Genomic DNA, 27218 nt, shown 5'->3' with positions numbered 1-27218 from the left:
TGTAGGCATTTATGATTCAAAATCCTCAATTGTTAAAATTTGGGTCAGAACCTTATTATTCCAGGTCGTTGGTAAACGTGAAGGCCCTTCTGGGTTTGGAGGTAGAACAATAAAGTGAGAGGCCAAAAAAGCTGCAAATAAAAATTGGCTTCTCCGGGAAAATGGTTTCACATTCATAGCTACCTGCTTTTTGTCCTCCCACGCATTTCTCCAGATGTGATATCAATGTGATACAATTGTTGCTTATTCCTTCTTTGGCTATAGCCAGGCAGAGTGAGCTTGCTAGTGAGGCCTTAAAACATAGCTCCAGAGACATTCACCACTACTTCCTGCCTCCATGGTTACCCATTCCCTTTCACAAATAAAACATGGCCTCGTGCTTCATACTGAGTTTGCTTTTCACATGCATCATTTGGATCTTCTCTGTAAACCTATGAAGTGGGCATGGTAATCTTCCTTTACAAACAGAGAAACTGAGGCCTAAGATAAGAAGCCATTTCCCTTTAAGCAACTTTTATTTTGTCAAGGTCCGAATGGCTGATGATTCATGTCATAGATATTGCAAACCAGCCAGTAAGCAGAGCTCTTGGCATTCCAAATGAGAACGTGGACCAGACAGTCCACCTGGCCACACAGACCTCAGCTCTGAAGGCAGACAACTACTTACCTGTTAAAATTTCCTGTGCACTAATCTTTAAAATCTAGAGATAGATATTAAGTAGGTTAAGTGACATTTTAAATCAGCCTATGAACATTTGACAACAGAATCGTTTTTAGAATCTTGATTGTGGATTCACTGTTGGGCTTAATTAACTGCTTCTCCGTAGTTGGTTTTGGGTGTCAACTCGACTGCGTTAAGGGATACTTGTCTGGGAAAGCATTATTTACTCTCCATGCTTCAGTAGATAATGAGCCCTTCCCTCTTCTGGTGAAAGGGAAACACAGGTGGTTTGGCATTTGATTAGAATAATTGGGCTGCCCCAGGTGTGTCCCTGAGGGTGCTTTTGAGGGAAGCTTGGACTAAATGAGGAAGATCCGCCCTCCACGTGGGCAGGCACGATCCAATCAGCTGGAGGCCCCAAATAGAACAAAAAAGGCGGATAAAGGACGAAGTCTCCACAGAGGAGAGCTGTGCTTGTAGATAGACAAGAGCTCCAGGTTCTCCGGCTTTTGGCTCCAGGACTCACACCAGTGTGCCACCAGGCTCTCTTTAGTTTTGGACTGAGATTACACCATAGAATTCCCTGGTTCTGAGGTCTTCGAATTCAGGCTGAGCCATGCTACAGGCTTTCCAGGTTCTTCAGTATCCAGAAGGTCTGTTGTGGGACTTCTCAGCCTCCATAAGCAAGTAAGACAATTCCTCTAATAAATCCTTTTCCACATATTTTTCTATACGTCTGTAGGTTCTGTCTCTCGGGAGAACCGTAACTAAAATCCATTCTCAAGGGTAACCTGCATAAGAATTGCGTGGGTAAGGGAGGTAGAGTCTTGCTAAAACGCACTTTGATTCAGAAGACGTAGGACGTAGGATTTTCTGTAGTTCTGGAACACTCCCAGGTGATGTTGATGCTGATGGACAAGGAGCACACTCTCAGTTTTAAACCAGGCATCCACAAAGTGCTTTCGGCAGATGCCTAGCATCAGAATATGCACATATGAAGAGAGTCTGCCTTGGTCCGATAGTGGGTCTTAGGTGAGTCTGGAGAGACCAGGGGAAGCTGCCTGTTTAAAAAGCATTCAGGTGATTCAGCCACATATTAACAAAGCATTGTAACATTAATGAAAAAGTGTTTTCCAAACTTTCTGCACTGTTAGAACCACCTGCTGGTTAAAAGACACTGATTTCCCAGGCTTTCTTCTTTTCAGACTCAGTTTTAAAGGTCTGGCTTACCTCATCTTCATCTATGCAATTCCTGATAATGGCTTAGTGAGGTTATGGAACTTGTCCAGAATCAAAACTAGTAAATAGTAGTTTCAAGTGTATGTGTAGACTAATGGAGAAGAATCGGCGAAGAAATAGAGTAATGAGAGACAGACAGGGAATTTGAGACTTCATCAGGAGATAATTGAGTGTACCTGGAATACTCAGTGCTGCTGGGCTAGCTTTAAAAGTCTTGCTCACCCAACAGTTGTGTATTGGCTTCTCCACAGTGTGCCTGGGCTTCAGGAAGGCAAGAAATAGGACTTGCTTCCATACTGGTGCAGGCTAAGCTCCAGAAAAGACAGCCGCATGGACTCATAACTGCTTGGAGAACTTCAGAGAAGGGACTTCTAGTTTCTAGTGTTTGCCATGCTGGTAACACCTGCCTTGTTTTTTTGGTAAAAATAAAAACCTACACAAACAGAATGGAAAATCATATTCTAAAAAATATAACTTTCCCAATAATCCCCTACCCTTCCATATCAATGTTTTAAGTCGATTAAAATCCTTTTTGTCCCCCAGTTTTTACACACATAAATTTTCTAACACTGGCAAGACATTTCAGAGAGGAGAGAAACTTATTAAGGGTATCTTAAAGGTCTAAACTAGCAGCAATATATAGAAGTTAGTGGAGGACACATTTCTGTGGACAGAGTAAGGGAGAATGGTGTAACATACTAGCATGATAATTAGACCAGGGAGAGAAAAATGTTTTATCTTTTAATGCTAGCTCCAATCTATTGACCATCTAGGGAACTGTGTAGGGAAGTGGGCTAAGCTGACATCTAATTAGTGTTTTCAGAAGATCTTGGTAGGCAGGTCTTTTTTGTATTATATCTAATAAGAATTATTTCACAGTTGTTTTCTAATTGTACTCTGGGTGAATATGTGCTGTGGTCTGGGTGAGTGTGCATCACTATGCCAGGGGATTTGGTGAGGAGGAACCAGAAATTCCTCCTTTGTTATTAATATTCTTAATAAAACCTGGTTTTCATGCTTTGCGCCTGGCTCTGTCGAAATGATGGTTATGGAGTTTAAGAACTAGAGCAGAACAAACACAGTTCCTTCTACCTCAGACACCCTTCCAGAGGGAAAAGGGATGAATGATGTCATACTTCTTGGCTGCTGTTATTCCCCCATTCTCTGTAGAACTCAAGGTGCTGCTCCTCCAAAACCAAATAACATTAAAGTCTCCATCTGTCATCTGAAACCACAGAACTCAGTGGAAGGCCCAGCTGGTCAGCTAGTATCCATGTCCCTCATTCAGTACATGCCGACTCTTCTGGCTCATCCTGCCTGCTCACCCCTGACCTCCACAGACTCACCTGATTATGGTCCTCGCCCTTCAGTTGTCTACTTAACTCACCCCAAAGAATGATTTGAATCTTTATACAAATCATATCCCCTAATTCCTCTGTCCCTTCCTTCTCTTCTGCCTTCGACTGCATCCCTCAGATTCTGGGGCTTAATTATCTTCCCAAAGTTTCAGTCTTCTTTCTTACCCATGCAAAATTCATATTTTACATCAATTTTAAATGGGAGAGAAAATAATAATTTTAAAAATAAGATAAATGACAACTACTCATTACCTACTTGTTCTAGACTTTCCCATAACAGGATAGTTCTAGATGTTTTCTTTCAGATTTTGGATTTATACTGAGATTCACAAATACAGATTGTATTTTAATTATTTGTTAAAACTTGTTATGGTAGTTAATCTTAGCAAATGTTTTATTGGTGGGCTTCAGATGAATATGAATTCATTAATGGTTAAACAACTTATTTGTATTATTCAAATTTTGTGTATCTTCACTAATTATTTTTGTCAGCTTTCTCTCTCAATTACTAAAAGCTATGTGAAAGCCTAAGGCTATGTTGGTAAATCGTCGATTTCTTCTTAATCATAGTCAAGTTTAGAATTAATGTATCATCTTAGTAGCTGAAACTTGGTGATTATGCGATCTTCGTTGTCCCTAATAATTTTACCTAAATGCTATGTTGACTGATATAAATACAAACTCCTGATTTTTTTTTAAGCTAGTATTGTTTTTTTTTTGTTAGTATATGCTTTCCATCCTTTTTCCCACCAATCTTTTAATTTCTCTCTGTTTTGGTGTGTTCCTTCATGGTATAAAGCAGCATTATAAATCCACAATTTGCCTTTCAAATGACAACACAGTTGATCAATCTTAGATGTGATTATTGTTGTTTTAAACTTTATTTCCATTGTGTTATTTAATGTGTTTTCTTTTCGTATTAGTTTTTAGAAGCTTTTGTGACTCCTTCCTTGCCTCACTTTTTATTTTTGAAAATTCCATTTCTCTACTAGTTTGAAAATTCCATAATCCATTTTTGTCTCAAACTTGACGTTTCCCTATGTAGTCCTAATTTTTATGAAGCCTGAAGTCAATCTAAACTTCTCTCTCCTCCTGAGCAATCCTGAAACTTTAGAATGTTTACATTCTGAATATCTAAATTCCTTTAAGCACATATTTTAAAAGATTGTTTAATGAAGGTTTGTTGTGCTGAACTCTATTTTTGTTTATCATATCATTTTGTCTTAAGAGATTTTTTCCAGAGACATTTCTATTCTAATTGACAGCTATTTTCTTGCACACCTTGGGGCATATTATTTGAACATTTGATTTGTTATTTTTGTGGGCCTTTTTCCTTAGTTCAGCTAGAGATGAGGGTCTTTATCACATGGTCATGAAAAATTAGGCTTGCAGACAACTTGAAGTGTGAGTAAGGCAGGCTTTTATTGGGTGAAAAAGAAGAAAAGGGGAAACAGGGACTCTCAGCAGACTGAAAGTCCTGCTTGTATTAGTACCTGCTTCCCTCCTGGCAGATTGAATCCTAGGATCCACCCAGGAAGAGGAGGGGCCAGGCTCCTCCTGGCTGCAAATGGCCGGAACTTCTGTGGCTCCACCCCAATACATATTCCTCCAAGTACACAGGCATGCTGGAGTTTCTCTGGGGAGTCCTTTTCCACCTGGGTGTCTCATTATTATGAATGTTTCCTGATTTCCATTGTACTTTAAAGAAATCTTCTATTTATTACTCCTTTTATAAAAGATTTGTTTTCCTTTTAGCTGCTTTTAAGATCATTATCTTTAGTGTTTTATAGTTTCATTACAAATATCTAGCTATTGATTTGTGATTTACTTTCTCAAAACTCCCTGTGCTTCCAAGATTGGAAAACTCATGTCTCCCCCACCCGCCCACAGGCATTACTTTGGTGAGTGAGCCACATGCAGTTGAAATAAAATATGCAGTCTGACATGCATTGTAATGTTCTATACATGTCAACTAGATCAAGCCGTTCAATAGTGTTGTTCAGCTGTTCAAAGATTACTAATGTCTACTTTTTCTCAATTTTAGAGGAGTGTTAATCTCCAACTATAATTGTAGATAGATCTATTTTTCCTATTAGTCTTGTCAGTGTTTTGAAATTGTTAGGTGCATATACACTTAAGACATTTATGTTTTTTTAATACACTGACCTTTGATATCATTATTAAATATTTTTTATCTGGAAATTATTGTAACCTAAAGTCTAATACATCAATGTCTTGTCTAAATCAATGTTCTCATTATTAGTGTCTGCATGCTATATTTTTTCCATCTATTTTAACCTGTCAGTGGTGTTGTATTTAAAGTGCATTTCTTTCCAACAGGATGTAGTTAAGAGTTGATCTTGCTTGGGATCAACTCAAAAGGTGTAACCAGATTACCAGCCAGATTATAATCTTTTTATGTTGGTGATTAGGAATTTGAGACAGAGAGAAAGTTACTTGGTCAAGATCACACAGCTAGTAATTGCAGGTATGAGCATAGATTCAGGCACACGATGCTCAACTCTGTGGTAATCTTATTGCTGCACAGACCTTGTCTCATTGATTTCATTGATATTGGAGGGTTCCCTAGTTTTCTCACTTCTGATTTTCAAAGGTGTATTTCAACATCATGGTCAATTGGATGAAAACTATTGTTCTAGATTCATGGAAAGCTTTTGGGTTTACCTGCTTTAGTGACTTATTCAGGATATTCAGTCCTTAGCGTTAAGCAACTCCTCTTACAGTTCAAAGATTTTTGGATAACTCCAAACCTTTGTAGTGTAAAACCATGCAGTCCAGAAGCCAAGTGTCCCTTTAAAAGAAAGAGAAAAGTCTACTCAGGAGCACACTTGGCCCTTGACCTCTTTTGATGTTTTTCCTTTGAGAATGCAGATCCTGTTGATTTTAGTCCCTCCATACTGATAGGGCTTCAGAAATTTCTCTCAAATCCTCCATTCTTTTTTGCATCTATTTAAAATAATTTAAAAAAACATTAAAAAAATTTTTATCGGATAAGGCATTTGCTATGTTTTGTTAAAGGTGGTTGTCATGGATATAAAAACTTGTCTGCCTTTTTGAAGTTGAAATGAAGAATCATTCAGAACTTAAGGAAACTCACTTTATAATTTACTTAAATTTGCATTTACTGTATCTGAGCTACAGTGTTCACCTACAGGTGAATATCAGCTATACACACACAGGACTCAACTGATAACACCATATAGTCTTAGAGCTCAATCTTAGGATTGGAGACATCTGCTTTCTACTTTTGTCTTTGACTATTCACTAGCCATTTGATCTTGGGCAAGTAACTTCACTTGGGTTAGTAACTTAATTCTTGGTCTCAGCCACACCTGTTAAATAAAATGTTTGAAGTTTTCTGTCTGAGATTTCCTTCTTCAGCTGCATTTTATTGCTAGATGTTTAAAGAGCAGCACATTTTTTTTGTATAAAAATTTTTGTGCCATGCATAAAACCGTAAATTTTGCCACAAGCTGACATTATAAATATCCCTGAATCTCCTCTTTAATTTAAGAGGTAGTCTCTCCTAAACTCAAAACATGATTTTCGTTATTTTTATACCATTGCTCAACTAACTTTGGGAATTTGGGGAGGGATGCCTCATACAGATCAATGAACATGCTTTTCAGAAAACATACTTCATTTTCTTTGGTGTGTCATTGGCCTTTCCTAATTATGTCAGCAATGTACATGTAAGCTATGCTACTGCAGTGATGGAGGCAGGAATCAGTACCACCAATAGTTTACTGATAGAATATTAATGGAATGGAATCTGCTAAGGGTGGGAAAAAAATCACGTACTTCAAAATAATACCTTATTTGGGAGAGTGATCATGGTGAGCTTTAGAGTAAACTTTGATTGGAAACTTGGCTGCTATGAATTAGCTTTGCATCCAAGGAATAGAGACTTGGCTAACTTTACCAAGCTTTCATTTCTTTATATGCAAATAGGAATAGCAAAATATAATTCTGCATGTTTGCTATATGGTTAAATGACTTGATGTTTGGTGAATTACATCTTGTGTCTGGTACACAGGTCACATTCAAATGTTCATTCCTTTTGTTTATTACCCCTTTGAAACGTCACACATTTTAACATTTGGAGAATTTGGAGGACACATTGAGAACTGCATGGGTCTCAGTTATAGGAAATATTGCCTGGTTGTTTTAGTTTATTGGGGAGCGTGGGAGTAGAAAGTTTTCTCATGCTCATGATTTGGTGACTCTTCTAAATGCGGATTCATTAGGGATTATTACAGTGGATGTCAACTGGTTGTCATGATAGGGTTGGGGCAGAGCGTGAGTAGCAAAGAGAAAGAGACAAAAAGGGTCATGTAAATTAACGAAACCTTTCCCAACCAGGATGGTTCACGAAAAAGCTGTGAGATCCACAGTTACAGGTGACACTCATGTATACATGGAGATCCACAGGGGTCCTATTGAATGGAGCACACTGAGGGGAAGCTTCCCTCTCCCAGACCACCTCAGGAGGAGGTGGAAGACAAAGGGTGAGCATGGGTGGAGAAGGCAGAGAGCTGTTATTCTGGTCCATTTAATGATGTAACTTCTTTCAGTTATTTTAGCATTAAAAGGAAATAAGGGGTTCAGATTTGAAAGGGGATGTGTGGGTGGGGGTGGGGTGCGGAATTGTCAACAAAGAACACTGTAATGTGAGAAAACTGTATTTTCGTATTAAATATTGTTCAATTTTAAAAAAAAGTAACATGGCTGTAGTCATCAATTATGATTCTCGAAAGTTTTTTTTTTTAACCTATGAATTACTGCTTCAGACTATCTGGTTTCTTCTCCTGAAGTAGTGTCATAGGATTCGTAAGTATGACAGAGAAATTTTCCTGGAATATGTCGAGAGAATTTGGAGGCCACATTTGAAACAGCATAGATCTCAGTTGTGGGAAATATTACCCAGCATGACAGGGACTGAAAAGAAGCAGGTAGCCCTGTTTTTCCTGTCTTTTTCTGGGCTATCGGTGCTTCCATCTCTACTTCCCTTTGAGATTGCTCTGTTCTTTTATTTGCAGTTATGAGTTAGACACAACTTTATTTCCTTCTTGAGTTGTATTTTTCTCTTCCATGACATAGCACTTCTCTAGTGTTTTTTTTCTTTACCCAGCCTCATTTTCTCAGTATTGTCTTGCTGCATTCTTTTCCTCTGCCAGACCAGCATGTTTATATGTCCTAAGGGCTTGGGTGTCACCCCTGTTATTCTCCAAACACACGGTTTCCCTGGGCGGTTTGATCGGTTTGATCTACTGCTTTGTCCATTGCCTCTCAGGTTGTTTTCTGCCGTCCCCTAATCCCAGAGCTCCAGGCCAATATATCCAGCCTCCTACTGATATATGTAGTTGAATGTCTAATAGGTCCCTCAAATTGAACAAGGCCAAAATAGAATTATTGGTCCCCTGATCTCCTTCCATCAACTCTGTTTCTTTCTTGTAATTTAGAGAACCCAGTTTCTCAAGCCAAAAGCAAGAGAATCATTCTTATTTATTTCTTCCCTTTACCATTACATGAAACTCATCAGCAATTTCTGATGATAAAAATGTAATCTGAAGCCATTATTACCTTTCTGTTGCTACTCTGGTCACCCATAGGGACAAAATTATCATCTGTCCCCTAAACTTTTACTGTGCCTCTTACTTTGTCTTCATACAGCTATTGCTGTCCCCTTAGCAAAATTCACCCTCCATACCTCTTACTGGAGGGATAGGTTTAAGATTGAAAACCTACTGGGATCATTCCCCTGCTTAAAACTCTTCAGCTGCCTCTTATTACATTGAGAATAATGGCTAAATTTTTTTTTTTTTATTTTAGCACATCAGGCCCTACCTGATAAGATTTCTGTGACTTCTATAACCTAAAATGAATGGTTTCTTTCCTTTCTTCACTATAATGCTCCAGTCACCTTCTGGGCTTTCATTTTGTTCCTTTATTTCTCTTTTATTATTTTTTAAAATAAGCAACACTCTTGAAAGCATTGGGGCATTTGTATTTTGTCTCTGGCTCAAGTTTCCACCTCATAGATCCTTGCAGAGTTGTCTCTTCATATTATGATACCATTCCAGAAAACTTAGAAGAATAAATTATACAATGATAAAGGTTAGCAAAAGGAGTGGTATCAGGTATGAGAGCATGGATGCAATTACTGAGTTTACTTTTTAACGTTCTTACTTTGAAAGTATAAATTTTAAAATACAATTATGTCAATGACAAATATAATCTCTAAAATTAAAAACAAGCAGAAGCAACTAGCAATATACAGTGGGAAATGGAAATTAAAAAGCAATTCTAGGGACTTCTACTTCCAGACATGATGATGTAAGAAAGACCATATTCCTTCTTACTTTAAATAACAGGAAAATAGACAAAACATATAAAACAACGGTTTATATGCAATCATTGGAAAATATAGTATAGTAATGTGATCCCAGAGCAAAGAGAAGAGGCCGAAGAGAGTCTATCAGCCTGCAGAGAGTTTCCAGGTAATATCACAGGAGACATAATGCAAGAGGCCAATATGGCAGCTATTTGTTGGGGCAGAACACCAGAGAAGATGGAATTCATAGAGAGAGGGCATTCTGGCAATTTGCAGAAGCATCTCCTCTGGTTTTGGGCTGAGTACTGGTTTTAGAGTATATGAAAGGCAACTCTGTAAGACTAGGGATAAAACTTTTGGAAAGCAGTTTAATAATGCTAGGAGCTCCTTGCAAGCTGGGAATATTTTCTGTTCTAATAAGGAGTTTGGAAAGGCTTCCTATAATGGGCATTGGTTCAAGTCCTCCCACAGTTACAACTTCAGTGTTTGGGATAAGTTAGCCTTAGAGCACAGGCTGCCTTAGATCTGTCCTAACAAAGCTTAAATGCAAGCCTTAATACATTAAATTATTTCTGAGTAACTTAACTGTGTACTAGAAAAAAAGTCCCATAATGTCAAAAGGAATAAAGCTATGTTCAGGAACTGACAATATAAATTTCCAGTGTTTAACACCTAATAAAAAATTACCAGGCCAGATACAGTGCCACACATTTGTGGTCTTAGGTACTTGGAATACTGAAGCTGGGAGTATTTTTATTATTTGTTAAAGTAGGGTCTTGTGCTGTTGCCCAGGCTAAAGTGCAGTGGTGCAATCATGGCTCACTGCAGCCTCAAACTCCTGGGCTCAAGCGATCCTCCCACCTTAGTCTCCCAAGTAGCCAGGACAATAGGCACATGGCTACCATGCCTAATTTTTAAACTTTATTGTGGAGACAAGTGTTGCATTATTGCCCAATCTGGTCTTAAATTCCTGGCCTCAAGTGATCCTCCCACCTCAGTCTTTCGGAGTGTTGGAAATATAGGCATGAGCCACTCTTCCTGGTCACTGGGGGATCTGTTGAACCCAGAAGTTTGAGACCAGCCTGGGCAACATAGTGAGACCCCATCTCAATTTTAAAGAAATACCACACATCCAAAGTAACAGGAAAACATAGCTCCTAGCCATAAGAAAAAACACTCAACAGCAACAGGCCTAAGCTCAACAGATAACAAAATTAGCAGGCAGGAGCGTGAAAATATCTATTAGAAAGTATGATGTAGGTATTCAAAAAACCAAAAAAAGAAGATGTAAATAAGTTAAATATATACTTAACACATGATATCAATCCTGCTCATTTACAGGATAACTGAAAATTTATGTTGACATGAAAATCTGTACTCAAATGTTCAGTGACTCCAGTGTAATAGCAAAAACAAACAAAACTGGTAACAATGCAAATATACATCAACTGGCAAAGGAATAAGTAAACTCTGGCATACCTGTACAATGGCATAGTACTCAGCAATTACAAGGAACATAATATACATGCAAAAGCCTGGATGAATCTCTAATTGATCATCTCAATGAAATAAGCCATTTCAAAAGGCTGCCTATTACGTGATTCTGTCTGTGACATCCAGAAAAAGAAAAAAAAAACAAAAAAATACCTTAGGGGAACACAATTGGGATCAGTGGTTACCAGGAGCTGGGGGCAGGGGAGGGCTTGACCATAAGAAAGCCAAGAAGAGTTTATTGTGATAGAAAAAGTCTATTTCTGGATTTTGATAATCCTGTGATTATACCTTTGCCAAATATAAATGGAATCCAGAAAAGGTAAATTTTAATGTATATAGGAAATACCATTAAATTTGATTTTAAAAACAAAAAATATCAAGTGTTGATAACAATATGGAGCAAATGGAGCTCACACTTACATCTGTGGGGAGTGCATTAATAGCTACTTTGTATAGTCAGTTTGGAAAACAAGGCAACATTTCTTTTTATTCTTTCTTAGTTCTGTCATTCATGTGCAGGTAAATGTGTGCCATGGCAGTTTGCTGTACTATCAGCTCATCACCTGGGTATGAAGCCCAGCATGCATTAGCTGTTTATCCTAATGGTCTCCCTCCTCCCACCTCACAGACTCCAGTGTGTGTTGATTTCCTCCCTGTGTCCAAGTGTTCTCATTGTTCAACTCCCACTTATAAGTGAGAATATGCAGTGTTTGGTTTTCTCTTACTGAGTTACTTCACTGATGATAATGTCTTCCACTCCGTCCACGTTCTTGCAAAGGACATGGTCTCATTCTTTTTTATGGCTGCATAATATTCCATGGTGTATATGTACCATATTTTCTTTATCCAGTCTATCAGTAATGGGCATTTGGGTTGATTTCATGTTTTTGCTATTGTCAATAGTGCTACAGTGAACATATACATGAATGTATCTTTATAATAGAATGATTTATATTCCTTTGAGCATACATCCAGTAATGGAATTGCTGGGTCAAATGGTACTTCTTGTTTCCAGTCTTTGAGGAATCCCCACACTGTCTTCCTCAATGGCTGAACTATTTTACATTCCCACCAAAAGTGTAAAAGTGTTCCTATTTATCCACAGCCTCACCAGCATCTGTTGTTTCTTGACTTTTTAATAATCATCATTTTGACTGGCATGAGATAGTGTCTCATTGTGGTTTTGATTTTCATTTCTCTAATTATCAGTGATGTTGAAATTTTTTTTTCGTTTGGCCACATAAATGTCTTTTGAGAAGTGTCTGTTTATGTCTAAAAAAGGGAACTTTTCTTATGATGCTGCACATAAGCCTACCATACAACCCCATACTCCCACATATAGGTATTTGTCCAACTGAATAAAAAAATGCAGTTAAACACAAACACTTATCTGTAAACATTTACAAATTTATCCATGCAAAGTACACACACACACACACACACACACACACACACACACACCAAAAGCAACCCAAAACTGGGAAATCCCAGATGTTTACAGCTGGTGAAAGAATAAACTGTCACAGAACCATACAATAAAATACTACTAATTAATCAAAATACGTTAACTACTAATATAGGAACAATATAGATGATACCGAAGGGTTACTGCCATAAGTTATATTATATATAGTCATACATTTTTCTTTATAAAATTTTCTTTATAAAAATGTCTAGAAAGTAGAGCCTGACAATAGGTCAAAGCGGAAAAATGTATGCTCCTGTAAAGGAGCGTAGATGACCTTGGGTAATGAAATTAGGCTGTGTTTTGATTGTAGTGGTGGTTTCGGGAGTGTTTTTACTTGTTAAAACATGTCAAATGAGTGAATTTCAATGGGTTTTATAGTTTTTAAATTATATCTCATGTTGATTAGGAAATAGAAGTAATTAGAGCTAACTGTATAATAAACACAAAAGAAACCACTATTGGATAACTTTAAGTCAACTAGATTACAAGTTAGTAGGATATTTTTAAGGTCTCTAAACTTAAAAACAAACTAGAATATATGAGCAAATGAATCTAAGTATATATCATATATCTGTAAGGAAAGAGCTAGTTCAAATGATTTTTGATGTATTATTGATTGCATCTTTAGCAAGAAATAATATTCTAAAGAGAAAAATAACTGCAAAATTATTTAAACAACAAGAAGTAAAATTGATTTTAGGAATAATGTTGGTTTTGCTATCTAGAAGCTGCTATATTTAAGCTACAGAGTAAAGTAAATAAATAATTAAGTTACTGTAATTGAAAACCATGATTTCCAATGCAAGAAAAATGCAAAATGCATTTGACTTAAAATGTTAAGTCAAATTATGCTCTAAAAGTTGACTTGTCTCAGTATGAACATTATAATTTTTAAAAGATAAATTTCCTAGATTCATAAAACAAACAATAGCTTTCTAGGACCAGCGATCACTCCTGACATTTAGATTTTGTTCTCTAAATATCATTTCTTATTAAAAGAATTTGGATTCCAAGAAATCACTGATTTCAGGCCTAATGAAGAGTATGCCCTGGGTATTGGGATGTTCTGTTGTTCTAGAGAGCAAAGAATACTTAAAGACTAATATGATCACTTAAAAAGACACAGAGTCAATTTGAAGGTGTTCATAGTATCTGCAGTTGTTATAATCCAAATGACAGTAAGAATGACTATAATTGATTAAAGTATAATTACTATATGAAATTCCATGGTCCTGTAGTTATTTTCATAAAAGCAATCCACATTAAAACAAATAATGACAATTAAAAATCCAACAAGGATTTAAAGACAGAGGTATTTATTCTTTCTTTTCTCTGCAAACTGCATGACACAATAATCAAATAACCCCATTTAATGAGAGAAGGCTCTTTTTTGATTTTTGTTTTTAACAGAAGACTATTGGCTGATAAGAAATAAATGCATTAGAAAAATTATCCCTTTGAGGGCTGGGCGTGGTGGCTCATGCCTGTAATCCTCGCACTTTGGGAGGCTGAGGCAGGTGGATTACCTGAGGTCAGGAGTTCCTTATCAGCCTGACCAACATGAAGAAACCCCATCTCTATTAAAAATACAAAATTAGCTTGGCATAATGGTGCATTCCTGTAGTCCCAGCTACTTGGGAGGCTGAGGCAGGAGAATCACTTGAACCAGGAGGTGAAGGTTGCGGCGAGCCAATATCACACCATGGCACACTATCCTGGGCAGCAACAGGAGCAAAACCCGGTCTAAAAAAAAAAAAAGAAAAAGAAAAATTACACCTTTGAATTCTCTAATGGAATAACTGAGTCAGTCATTCAGAAAGATCATCAACTAAACCATTTCAACAATGAAAGACTGATAAAGAATTGGATGCATGTGTGATGTCATATTATTTCTCCATACATAATACATTCTGCTTTCAAGTCAGGAAATGTTGCTTGCTGAAGGCAGGATCAGTCTGTCACACCTTAACCTAGAAGGTTGGTGGAGGAACATTTGATTGTGATATGTGTTGTGAGGTGATTTAACATGAAGTGCATAGAATGACCTATCAAGTAGTCTTTCCAAAAATTTTTAACTTGAGTCAAATCAAGCTGCTATACCTAACTTCCAGTGTATATAAAATACATAAGAAAGAGCAGGTTAAATGGTACCATTGGAAACCATTAGGCAAATCCAACTATCCCAGTATTTTAACTAGTCTATATCATGGAGAGAAACAGAGTAGCAGGATTCTTAAAGAGGAAGAGATGTTGGATCTTATTTGAATCTTTGAACAGACTAGTTATAAAATATTTTGGGGTAATTAGTAGATTGAATATGGTGTAAGAATTTGATGCTGAGAAATTATCAATTGTGTTTCATGTGTTAATAGAACTGTAGTTATGAGGAGAAATGCCCTTGTCTAAGATTACAGAATTTAAGGGGTAAAATATCTGTTAATTGCTTTAAAATATTTACTAAAAATAAGAACATACATAGCAAAATATTCTATTTTCCTGAATCTTTGAAAATTTTCTTAATAAAAAGTTGAAACCTCTACTTATAACCTCAGAACTTTTCTGATTACCCTATATATCTCCCTGTCACATCACTTTATTTTCTTTATGGCACTAACCATGGTTATAAAATCTTTTATTTACTGAGGATTCTGACACCCTCACTAGGAATGTTAGCTTGAACAGGGCAGGGATCTTTCGTCACTAGTCACCAATGTCATCCTAAGAATGGTACGTGACACATAGTCATTTTTTAAAATATTAAGTAGAACAAATAACTATGACCAATAAGTAAGATAGGAGAAGATGACGAAATGCTAAGAACAGTAAGACAAAAATTAAACTGTAGTAATTTGGCAGTGAGAAGTCTCTGAAGATTTTCAGCAGGCCAGTGACATGATCCAAATTAGAACATGATCTTTTCACCCCTCCAGAGATTTTCAAATCATTGATCCAGGTGCTTTGCATAGGACACATGGCAGGTAGACACCAAGTTTTTCATGTGTTTCCACCATGGCTTTGTAACAGACAAGTAATATTTTATGGAGCCATTTAACATTGTGTAGCAATTCATATACTCATAACCTATGCAAATACCAAACCAAAAGGGACTTTTGCATTTCTGATTGAAAAGTTGATTTAAAAAAAAAAACAAGTTTCAGTTTAAAATGAAAAATCCAGGTAGACTTTCTGAAGTTGTTTGTGGGTTTCTAGTCCTTGGAGATAGCCTCTCAATTTTGTACAATTGTAAAATGCCAAGCACTGTAACCTCCAGTCGTACCACAAGGTACTTTCATCTCTTTCAGTGATTCTTCTGAATACCTATAATGAATCATATTTTGGAGCGAGTACAAACTGTCTTCCTGTTTCGTTTAATCTCTTTTCTGACCCTCCACCCTATATACTCTTCCCCGAGATAGTTGGCAGGAGAGCAGATCACCAGGGAAGGGAAGGGTACTATAGCCTAGAGATGGAAAAAAAAAATCTCCTTAATTTTCACTTTTAAATTGAGATGAGATAAATATTCCAATTTATTTCTATATAGCAAATCATGCTAATAGTGGCATAAAACAACCACTTAATTATGCTCACAATGTGTGCAGGTCAAGAATTTGAACAGAGTGCAATAGGGAAGGCTAGTCTGTGTTCTACATACAGTGTCTGGAACCTCAACTGAGAAGGCTTAATGACTTGGGGATGGAATCATCCACAAGTTTTCTCATTCACTTACAAAATCTGGGATGACTCAACAGCTCATCTCAGCTGGAACTGTTCAACACAGTGCCCACATGTGACCTCAGTTTCTTGGGCTTTCCCACAGCATAATAATATATATGTGGTTGGACTTCTGACCTGGTAGTTCAGGATTCCAAGTGTTCTAGTGACCAGGGGTAAAAGCTACATGATATGGGCACATGGTGTCACTTCTACTGTGCTATAGTTGAAGCAATCATGAATCTGCCCAGATTCAAGAGGAAGAGAGTTGAACTCTCAGTAGGAGGAGTCAAATTTGCAATCATGTTTTACAACTGCTATGATTGAAGAAATGATATACAACCAGAAATGCTACCCTGGAGTGACTACTTAAAATCAGCATGGTGGTTCTCAGTTTCATGCAGATTTGCTGTGAGGCAAAGCAAACTTGAAGCAGAGCTGTCTTCTGCACATTTTAGTCTTCTGAGCCCTAGTTCTTGTTCTGTTGATTCCTTCTCATACAGTGAAGAATAGTATATAAATTGTATCATTTTAATAGTGTAACTAACAAAATTTTCTAATTACAAATGGGAATGCAACAAATTCTGTAAATCAAAGGTTGTTAATGGGTCATTTGATCAAATGACTAATGGACAATGGTTCTTCTCAGCTCTAGTCTCATTTTTGAACTCACTTTCTTCAAGACACTTAGAATCAATTGTAACAGCTCACATAATCTGGTATTTTGCTGTACATGGTTCAATTATGATGCTTCTGCTCTGGGCTGTTGGCCTCCAGAAGCATGGACAGTAAACAGGGACTTTTCAAACTGTACCAACAATCCAGCCTAGTACATTGATTATTGAACAGTTACTACCAAATGCTGTAGATGTGTGCAGTTTGACAAGGCTGCTATAATGTCCAGCCCTTTCAGGAAAGTAATTCTGTAAGGAAATTGCCTGCAATAGAAGTTATGGGACTCAGCTGGATGACAGGCATGTCGTGGCAATCAATACAGAAACAAAAAATCAAATATTAATGAAAGATGGATTTGTTCAGGCACAGGATTGGTATTTTTTGTAAATGCCATTTTAATTCCACTGTCTGTTTCCAGTCAAGGCTTGGTATAAGCTCACTGACGCTAAACTCAAGGTGACATTTCTCATTTCAATTATTTCCTAAAGTGTCTTCCTCCTCCTTTTTCTCCTACCTCTTGTCAAGAACTGTAGGCAACATAATGAAATACTCCATCAACTATGGAGTCTAGGGTCTGAAGAGGCAGGAGAGCATTTTCTTGTGATTTCTGAGTATAGAATATATCCTAATTGGAAAGCTAGTGTGAAGCTTGGAGGAAGATCTTGGCTTTAGAAAAAAATTATAAGGATAATTGGAAAGAAGTCTGAATGCTTAGCAAATTCACTGTTAATTACATATAAGTTGGCAGATTTCAAGGTATGAATCATAGGGGTGACATAATAGCTAACACTTATTGAGTGCTTATGCTGGTTGTTATAAAATCTTATTTTCTGAATAACTGGTGGCCAGTTTTAATCATGTTAATGGGATCTGCCAGAATTTTGCTTTTGATTGCTTGTTCTATGTATGGTAGAAACACCCAGAAAAATTTATGGAGAGGGAAAAGACGATAAGATTAATTATTTGATATTTCTTAGACAGGCAACACCTCCTTAAATATTTTCTGATTTGACTGTTTTGACTCACTTGAACAATTAAGTAACTGTGTTGAAGGACTGTCTAAAGGAATTGAGGTGGTTGATTTCATTAAAACAGGTAGTGCCACCAACCATTAGAAACACAGAATACTTGCCAGTTATTGCTATTTTGGTCAATTTCTCAAAGACTCCTAAAATAATGACTTTTCACTTGATTTGGAATAGATGATTATTACTCATTTCACATGGAATGTACAAAAGGAAATAGTTCTTTACATCCTTAACAATGAAAGATGATATATTTAATTAACAGAGGATGAAGAAAAATTTGCACTGACCATACTGTTTTGTTAACTTCAATTTGAATTAAAAAAAATTAGTTGAAGATTAAAGTGACCAATAGATTCAGGAATAGACAGTGTTGCAGTGCAAAAATCTTTTTCAGGCTGTTACTAGTAGCGTACTATCAAAAGGAGAAATCAGGAGAAAATTCCTTTTTTTTTTTTTTTTTGTCCCTTCCTTTCTCTTTCTCTTCCTGGTTGTGGTAGAGAGTGAATAATGGCTCATCAAAGATGTTCACATTCTAATCTCCATACCTGTGAATATGTTCACCTGGTAAATGAGACTTTGCAGATCTGACTTAATTAAGAATCCTGATGTGTAGAAATTATCCTGAATTACTGAGGCAGGCTCATTGTAGTCACGATGTAACCAAAATGCAGGTTCAGAGGATCACTGCTTGCAGAATCCAGTTGACAAGAGTGAGATCTTGTATAAAGAAGTTGTAAAGGCTTCCTGCCTTAAGGGTGCTGCCTTCCTTTTGGAGTAAAAAGCAGGTGCATTTAAAAGGGGACATGGCATGAATGGCATATAGGAGGGTAGAATAACAGGTGGGAATCCATGTGACTTGCTTTGGTGCCTTATCTACTGGGTGGTCAAGGTGGCACTATCCAGGCAGACCTAAGTTGCACTTTCGGTTGTAAATTGACTTTTATCTTTCGAGGCAATCTCCTAGTGGGAGAGAGTTCTGCTGTGGAGCTTTTAAGTAAGCACAGTTAGAAAAGCTTGCCCTGCAGGAAGTTTCTGGTGAGATGAAGGTAAAAGGTTATAATTGCATTTCTAATGAGCTAAGTAGAAAGTCAGAAAGAGTAAAAAAAAAAAAGAAAAAAGAGAAAAGAGAGCAAAAAATAAAACTAGCTCTTAGAAAACTGGAGGTACTTGATTACAGCAAGTGTTCTTATAAAAAGGGAGGCAGGAGAGTCAGAGTTCGAGAAAGGGGAGAATAGAAGAGGAATGGGTAGAGTGGTCTATTGCAAGAAGAAACCCAGGGATGTAGGTGGCCTCTAGAAGCTGGACAAGGCAAGGAACCAGGGTCTCCCTTACAGCTCCAGAAGGAGCTGCTGACACCTAGGTTTTGGCTATATGACAGCCACTTTTGGACTTCTGACCTGCAGAATTGTAAGATAAATCCATTCTGTCATAAGCCTCTAAGTTTGTAGCAATTAGAGAAATATTAATATAATTTCAGTACCCTCCCTTCTCTTCCCTAGCCCACACCCTCTACTCTCCTTCCTCTTCCTTCCCACTGACTCTTGCTCTTTTTCTTCTACCAAAATTTCTTAAAATATATAATAGTGGGGAAAAAACAGCTAACACTTGAACCTTTGTAGGTAAATGAAGTAGAGTATTTAGACAATAAACAAAAAGGCAGGAAGTATTACTTTCTGTGGATGCTTTGAAGGGAATAAACAGTGGGGATAGAAAATGGGGATTGTGCTTGCTTTATTTACATGGTAGTTTGTGAAGATCTTGCTAAGGAGGTGATGTTTATGTGATGATGTCCACACTGAGAAGGAGCTACATAGAAGGAGCTGTGAGTGGGTGGAATGGGCTGCATAGAGGGTGTTGACTATCTTGAGAAACAAGGCCAATATGAATCAGCAAACAGTGGGAAAAGGAGTTCAAGTTGCTTCTAGGAGTGAAACTCAGTCTGGTTAAAGTAATCTCTCTTTTTTTTTTTTTTTAATTTGAGATGGAGTTTCACTCTTGTTACCCAGGCTGGAGTGCAATGGCACGATCTTGGCTCACTGCAACCTCCGCCTCCTGGGTTCAGGCAATTCTCCTGCCTCAGCCTCCTGTAATCTCTCTCTTAACTGTAGTGAATATAAAAGTCTCTCTCTCCTACACAAGGTTTCAACATTAAGCTCAAGCTACCAAAATTCTTATTCCTTAAGAAATAGAGGATGTTTGATTAGACTGGCCCAATAATGTCTAGTAATAGTAAGGTAAAGGTATAAGAGCAGCAGTGAAAAGCTGACTTGGCTGGCTTGGCTTTGAACTTCACTGTTAAGAAGGCTATGGCTGCTAAGCATGGCCTCTTATCTCTCACACTGCATGATTAGGGGCTCAATGGATGGTGTAGTAGATGATCTTTCTATTTTTTTCCATGTTTGAACTTTTTAGTTTTCAGTTGTGTTTGAACTTCTGTAATAGAACAATCTCTAGAGGCTTCACGTTCTCTTGATGAGAGTTTTTATTCTAATACGGTACCAGGTAAAGGTTCTGATGCCATCGCCAAGGCTGGAGTGCAGTGGCACCATCTCAGCTCACTGCAACCTCTACCTCACATGTTCAAGTGATTCTTGTGCCTCAGCCTCCAGAGTAGCTGGGATTACAGGCACCATACTACCACACCAGGCTAATTTTTGTAGTTTTAGTAGAAACAGAGTTTTACCATGTTGGCCAGGTTGGTCTTGAACTCCTGACCTCAAGTGATCCACCTGCCTTGACCTCCCAAAGTGCTGGGATTACAGGGGCCACAGTGCCCAGACTTCACCTCAGCTCTTAATTATACAGCATAAAGTGGGATTTGAGGGGATCATGGATAATTTAAGTCATTGAATGCTTTCCTTTGTATTATTAAAGTAATTGTAACCAACAGGCGCTTTGAGTTGAGTTACATGGATAATAATTGCCCTTTTAGTGTGGTTTAATTTTATATTTCAGACTTTGACTTATTCTTGCAACAGATATAGCAAGATATTGCATATAAATAATAAAAGAACTAGAATAACTACTGAAACTAAATCAGGTCATTGATAATGTAACTTTGCCTTAATTGCATTAATGCATAATTGCTTTGTTTCTCTTATTACAGTCTTGAAATTGTCTTGTCTCATAGTTGAATTGTCAGGCTCACTACCCACTTACTGCTCGACTTTACCTGTTTGCTCCAACTTTTTTCTAAAGGTCTAGGATGCCCACCTAATAATAAAATTTGGTAATGTTACATCTCTCAATTCCCATCATTTATTTTACATATGACATTACAGGCATCCTTTTCTTCTTAAAATATTTTCTGCCGATAGCTTCTCTGATGCTTTGTTTTTATTATGTATTTGCTTTTCTGGATTTTCTTCTTCCCTTCTTATGTTCCTTGTCTGGCTTTTCTTCATCCTTCAGTACAAGGATTCTTCTAGGATCTATCTTTGATTATATTTTTATATCTTTGACTTAACAATTTCATAGTATGGCATTTCTCTATATGTATCCCATTGCCACTTCCTTATTTTTGGAGACAGAGTCTTGTTCTGTCCCAAGGCGCTGGAGTGCAGTGGTGCGATCTTGGCTCACTGCAGCCTCTGCCTCCCAAGTTCAAGCAATTCTCCTGCCTCAGCCTCCCGAGTACTGGGACTACAGGCACATGCCACCACACCCAGCAAATTTTTGTATTTTTTTAGTAGAGGCGGGGTTTCACCAAGTTGGCCAGGATGGTCTCAATCTCTTGACCTTGTGATCTGCCTTCCTGGGCCTCCCAAAGTGCTGGGATTATAGGCTTGAGCCACCATGCCCAGCCCACATTTCCACTTATTATCTTCAATATTGACTCTCAATAGGGCTGCATTTCTCGCTGCCTGTATTAGATTTCTACATCCAAGAGTTCTTCTGGTGCCTGTTAGGGGCTTGAAAAACTTACCATTTAGCTGTCAAGTGGATCTAGCCCTCTAAGCAAGCTATTCCATGGCACAGGTTTTGATCTCCTCACCTGTATATTTGGAGTGTCATGTGGCTTAAATTTTAGGGCTCCAAGCACCATGGCCTAGAAGCTTTGTCACAGGAAGCTTCTACAGTTTTCTGTAGACTAAATTCTGCAAAATCACTAAAAATGATTGCAGGAGTTGTCCAGTGAGAGTCAGACAGAAACATATAGGTATTATAGCACTGTGGGCACACACAATGAATATAACATTGTACTCCCAAGTGGGGAGGAGTTTTATCTGGGTTTATCCTTGATAGGATGTGTTCTCTTATTCTTTTCCTGCTTCATCTTCCCAAGCTACTTCCAGTCACAGGCTGACCACACATGCATAAAAGAAGTCACACAGTGCTCCTTTATCTCCTCCTCTTTTCCTGTATCTTCCATTATGAATGAAGGAAATTGGAGTTCCCTGGAATGCAGTACATGATAACTTGGCCTTTGTAGACATGGTCCCATGGAACACAACTGGTCAGTCATACAGTGGGTCTCTAGCCATGCACTGCTTTAACTCAGTGTTCTGCCAAATAAACTAATGATTTTACTTCCTAATAGGCTCCCCAAGTGCATTTCTTATTTTTTTCAGTGAAGTCATTGACCATCCAACCAATCTCTCAAGCTGTTAATAGTAAAGCTGTCTTCATTCTCATTAGCATGCTATTAAAATACCATCACTGTGTGATAGGATTCTGTCTAAACTGAACTGAGGTCATGACTATGGGAATGGAGAGGGAGGAACAAGCTCACAAAATAAATTAAATGATGAACTTAATGAGACTTGAGAGTTCATTATGAAGAAAGGATGAAGGAGAGGGTGGAGTTAGATAGCAATAATATTTAACAGTTGCTGAACTTTTACGTATGTGCTGGGCATTACTCCAACTTCTACTCATATTCTCTTCATTAAGGAATTGTAGATTGGTTAATGTTGAAGTTTTAACCTGAACCAGCTAGTGGCAAAAGTCAGTGCCACTCAAAAGAAGGTTCACAAATCAATGTAGGTCTGTAGACTGCACCAATCCATGACATAATAAGCACAGAAACTGAAAGTAAGCATTAGAAATGTTTATGGCAAGTTGATGGAGTGACTTTATGTCTGTTGAATGTAATGGTAAACATGTTGTCTTATGTTTTATGATTTTGTTTTTGTACTTTATGTTTCATGTCATTCATTTTTATGGCATTTCACACATGTATATGTTAAATTTACATGCATATGGTATTCTGACAGTGATCATGATACCTGTGGATCAGAGAACAGATTATTTATTACTCAGAGAATCTTGGCACCAGTTCCCTCAGTCTCAGTACTTTGTGGATGATACAGTGAGATCAGGAGTAGAACCCTGAAATTAAGAGACTTAGAGCTTACCTAGAGTGACTGAAATATTGGCCTAGCCTACCCTCCAGAGAGAGAGAAACATTTTTTCTGAAATATAAACAAATATTCTCCAGGGAAGCAAAAGCAATGTGGTCCATAGCTTCCCTAGCCTGGAATGTAAGTCAGTGGTTCCAAGAGAGGTAAATCTCTGTATCTCTCTAGAGAAATATGCTATCTTCAGCTTCCAATGTATACGTTCCATTAAATCATCTTGTATTTAAGCTCACCCCAGTTAGCAGAAAGTTCAGGCAAAACATAAATGTGAAAATATTCATGGAGAAGAATCCCCCAAGAGCATAAAAAAGTCCCACTCCAGAGTAGTTTGTGAAGCACTAGAGTAAGTAGCAGACAGAAGAAAATTAAGATGTAAAGCTCAGTTTGCTGAGGGGCAGGGTGAAGAGTTTGAGTTAGATGACATTTCCTAGAAAGGTAACCCTAGAGCTGAGAAGAGAAGACAGACAGACTTTTACAAGTCATTCTTAGAATGACATTTGAGACCAGAATGAGTAGAAAATGCCGCTAATGTACAGAGAAGAAGAAAAAGAAGAATGTAAAGAAAACAAAACTTGGATAAGCATTGGGGTTAATGGCAAAGGGGTATTTTCAGAGGAGTGCCCAGAAGAGGTTACGGTGGATATCTAGACAGAGCCAAGGGAGGTTAAAAGAAAGACTGTGGTGTAGCCATTGTTGGAGGCCTGGGAGCAGACCATTGCCTTTGGCCAGAAGACTCCTCCCTGGATACTTTAAGATACCAATTGCAATTCCTTCAGCCCATTTCATGAAGTCCTCTCTTTTTTGAATGCTGTTAATAATTCTGGAAATTAAATGCCTGCCAGAACTAGTTCTCAAATTAGTTTTCTTTGGTTAACATTTGAAAACCTAGAACTTTCTCATAAAATTTTACATTTTGGCTTCTCTCTCTGAAAAAAGAAAGATCCATCACACTGTTCTGCATTCTCATTAGATAAGATTTCTGTTATCCACAGTTTTATTACCTTCAACAAACTCTCTATGGCCTTGAACCTGAATGACCCCTGCCAAGAGATAAGCATCACATTTTCTTTCATTGCTAGATTTATATACATGATTTACCTCGCCACTTCAATTAATACAGTACTTTTCCTTAGAAATTTTCCTTTTAACATATACATTTGTATCTTTAAAAGTATCCAAAACAATTTGATGACAGAAATTGATCTAGCAGTGACTTGAAAGGGCTAAGGTTTAAATCTCAGCTCTAACATGCCATATTTCTGCAGACAGGGTGGCATATCACTAGAACTGGTAGCTTCTGCTCAGAGTGGTGAGTTATTGCTGAAAAGTGGTCGCCCAGCCAGATGTCACTTTTTTTTAAAGCTCTTTTGCATCTAGGGAAATCCATGTAATTTGGGCAAAAAATATGCAAGGCAGTCACATATGTCACATCATAACCTAGGAAGTCTAAAAATTGGGTTTGTTTTCTCCATACTCAATTCTTAGCAGTGGTGGTCTCATAGGCCATATGTCAAAGCCTTTACCTTCATAAAATGCATCAGACATTCATCCCTGAGTCATTGCTTACAAAAGAGCTCCCCAACAGGGATGGAGTTTGCATGACTTGGAATATTTGAAATGGACCACATTGGAAACAGAAATACATGTTTAGTATGTTAAGTCACTGAGATTTAGGATTGTCTGATAGTGTAGTGAGCCTCTTGGCTAAAATGCCAGTTATATTATTTTGGATGAGTTAATTTACCTCTGTGCCTCAGTTTTCTCATCTGTAAAATTGGGAGGAAAAGACAGCATACCTCATAGAGCTGTGAAGATTAAATGGGGTGACTTGCATAAAACACTCAGAAGAGTGCTTGCCAGAGTGTAGGCATTCAAAAAGTCTTAGCTGCTGCCATTCATATCTGTTATTTCTGCTTCATTACTGTAGCCAAAGATGGTCTTTATAGAAATGGGACTCATTCTATTTCTTCCCAACATATGGTCAGACCACACAGCCAAATTAGGCAAAGCTTAACATTTCCCTTTAGAAATCAGAGTAAGTATTTCCACCAAGGAAGAAGAAAACTCTGTATTTTAACTTGCCACAAGAATCTAGGTAACTGGATAGGATTTGAGATGGCCATTCTCTCTACATTCTTTACTTTTTGTTGGTTGGGTCTGTCTAACCACCAATGGGGAAGAATGTGGCAGAGTCCTATGAATATAGAGAAATCCAATTGTTATTCTCACCATTGGGCAGGGACACCACCACCAGAGAAACGACCATTGTGTTGCCTGTCTCAAATCTGATCTTCCTGTGCCAGGGACCTGCATTTAGGAGATAATGGAACCTCAGTGTAGAGAACTCTTCTCATTAGGATGACTGACTGAGGGCTTGGGCATCCTCAACTCTGAAGCTTGTGAATTGTTGTCTTGTCTCACACATTCTATCCTGTTGCCATCCAGGATGGTTCCCGTGGTCCCCACAGGTATTGGCAAGGATGGAGCCAGGGGACAGCCCTTCATGAAACTCTGTGCAGCTGGAATGCCCTCCTGTGATGTGAGAAGACATGGGGAAAGAAGAGCATGGGGACATTTAGCAGGCCCACTTCTAGAAACTCCAACAAGTTGTAGGAACCTATCTCATAGGATAAAACCTACCCATTTGTTCCCTAGTTAGGCTGAGTCAGGACTGTGATTATTTGAGCACTGATACCCCTTAACTGACTCAACCCTATTCTTCAAGTTGATTTAAATCCATGTTTCTTCTTTAAGTGAATGTACTTTTCTGTAGCTTAATTTAATTAAAGATCAACCCTGGATTTACATAATCTCATATGGAACTCACAAGTAGTCAACGTATCCATAACTTCATTTATGATTTGCTTATTTATTAAAGGACCATGAGGAATGCTCCTGAGCTGGTCAGGTAGCCTCGGAGCCCTGACCCCAGGAAGTCTCTTGTGGTCTCTCCCAACCCTCACACCGGTTTCCCCCCAGCTGGCAGTTCTGGAAGAAGCCTGTCAGCACTGGGAAGAAAACCAAGTAGATTATCAGGAAATCAAATATTCACCAGGAATGAGTATTTCGAGTGCAGCAAGTTCAATTTGCCAGATAATTTGCTTCCCACACTCAGCCTTACCTACAGCACAATGAAATACATTTCAATTTAAATTGCTTCTCAGCTCCAATCAGCATTAATTTAATAATACATATTCAACAGATATAAACACTTCAAATGGTTAAAAAATGTGAACAGATCCACATGTTTATGCTGATATTGATGCCTAAATATGATATTTATTGGTGATGGCAATGGAAATGTTTTCCTTTTAATTCCTCCCTCCCAAATAGGAATATGAAATCATCTGCAAGCTGCTAAGGGATTTACATACTGGCTGGGGTAGGAGAGCTTTTGGCTACTTTGCTTTGCATTTCTGTGTGTTCACTAAGGTTTCCTCTGCTGGCCTTCATTCTAGTCTGATGAATTTCTTCTCTGGTCAGGACGCAGCCTCTCCTCTCATAGTTGGTCTGGAGTAACTCAGCTCAACCCTCAGGGGTGAAAACTCAGGAAGAAAAACTTCCTTCTTTGTGGAACAAAGGTAGCTGTGGAGCTTTACAACATTTTTACCATCAAGACAAGAGGGCCACACAATGGTTTTTAAGACAAAGAGAACATCCCAGAATAGACTGCAGGATTGTCTGAACTGGGAAAGGTATCCTGGAGGCTGCGCCTCTAATGTTGCAAATGGAGAAACTGAGGAAAGGAGGCTGGCCTAGAATGTTAGGGAAAGCCTGACCAGAAGTCAGGCTTCCTGACTCTAAGATAGCAGACATTCCAAAATGCAGCTTTCACTCAGGTAAAAACAGACAAACAAAACCAAAACACT

The 27218-nt window shown here is 38.0% G+C and overlaps 1 long non-coding RNA gene across 1 annotated transcript in view; it reads left to right on the top strand.

The window, feature by feature from the left end:
* The first annotated feature begins 620 nt into the window (after nucleotides 1-620).
* LOC118147782 (uncharacterized) overlaps nucleotides 621-27218 on the top strand; it is a 348784-nt gene continuing 322186 nt past the window's right edge. Inside the window, exon 1 of the long non-coding RNA XR_008476798.2 lies at nucleotides 621-1348. This is a non-coding gene — a long non-coding RNA (uncharacterized LOC118147782). The remainder of the gene's footprint in view (nucleotides 1349-27218) is intronic.

This window comes from Callithrix jacchus, chromosome 15, assembly GCF_049354715.1.
Source record: "Callithrix jacchus isolate 240 chromosome 15, calJac240_pri, whole genome shotgun sequence".
NCBI lineage: Eukaryota > Metazoa > Chordata > Mammalia > Primates > Cebidae > Callithrix > Callithrix jacchus.
Note: the sequence above shows the minus strand (reverse complement) of the source record. Positions and strands in the feature narration are given on the sequence as shown.